This window comes from Otolemur garnettii, unplaced genomic scaffold (genome assembly GCF_000181295.1).
Source record: "Otolemur garnettii isolate 467f Iridium unplaced genomic scaffold, OtoGar3 scaffold00219, whole genome shotgun sequence".
NCBI classification, from domain to species: Eukaryota; Metazoa; Chordata; class Mammalia; order Primates; family Galagidae; genus Otolemur; species Otolemur garnettii.
The window spans coordinates 1003736-1005043 of record NW_003852614.1 but is presented as its reverse complement, the minus strand read 5'-3'; positions in this window follow the sequence as shown (position 1 = coordinate 1005043).

The following is a 1308-nucleotide window of genomic DNA, read 5'->3' as shown; positions in this document are numbered from 1 at the left end:
CCACAGGCGCCCGCCACAACGCCTGGCTATTTTTTGGTTGCAGCCGTCATTGTTGTTTGGCGGGTCCGGGCTGGGGATTCGAACCCGCCACCTTAGTTGTATGTGGCTGGCGCCTTAGCCGCTTGAGCCACAGGCGCCGAGCCCTGTCTGACTCTTTAACAACATATTACAGAAATGGTAAAATAGATAGTATTTTTACATAGGTTAGATAAACAGCTTGGCCTCTAGTGAGTGCCTATTAAGATGCTCATTAAAAGAGTGGATTAAAAGAGAGTAAGAAACCAAGAATACAAAATTAGTTAATAAGATAACATTAGGGGAGGGGGAGGATGGGTGAAGAGAATGATATTGTGGGGATCATGCCTATAGTTTATTCTATTTGGGTACAGGTGAATTTCTCTAAAGGGTGAATATAAATGTCTTAGCATAACAATTATGAGAAAGATACGATGGCTATGTTGGCCACCTGGATGAGAGTTTTCCAAACTGCATATAGAAGTAACACGCTGTATCCTATGAGAGAATTAATGTACACAATTATGATCTAATAAAAAAAACAAAAAAAAAATGAAATTCAAAAAAAAAAAGAAAGAAAGAAATGATAAGTGCTCAAGGTAAAGGATACCCCAGTTACCCTGACTTGGTTAATACACATTGTATGCCTGTAACAAAACATCACTTGTAAGTCACATAAGAGAGATAGAATACAGAAAAGGAAAAAAAAATCACATGTACCTTATAAACACCACGACTATTATGTATTATGTACCCTTAATAATAAAAAATTAAAATTTTTTTAATTAAGAAAACAAAACAAAAATCACATTTCTGTTTAGTATATTAAATATTGATTGAAAAAAAAATAAGATAACATTATACCCTGCTAAAAGAAGGAAAAGGCTTTCAGAATGAACATGAAATTATAGTTGGGAAAATTTTAAACACAAAAATATTAATGCAGTAAGAAAGAGAAGCTTGTTATGCCAGATATTAAAATTATTGGAAATAAAACTGTGGAGTAATAGTGCATGCAGATAAATGAACAAAATAAAGTCCAGAAACAGACCTAAATATATATAGGAAGTATTGCTATTCATAAAAAAAACAAAAAACTAGATCTGTACCTCACTTCATATACTAAAAGAAATTATAGATTAATCAAAGATTAAATCCAATCATAACATTTCTGTAACAAAATAATGATGAGGCGTGGCGCCTGTGGCTCAGTGAGTAGGGTGCCGGCCCCATATGCTGAGGATGGCAGGTTCAAACCCAGCCCCGGCCAAACTGCAACCAAAAAAAAAAAAA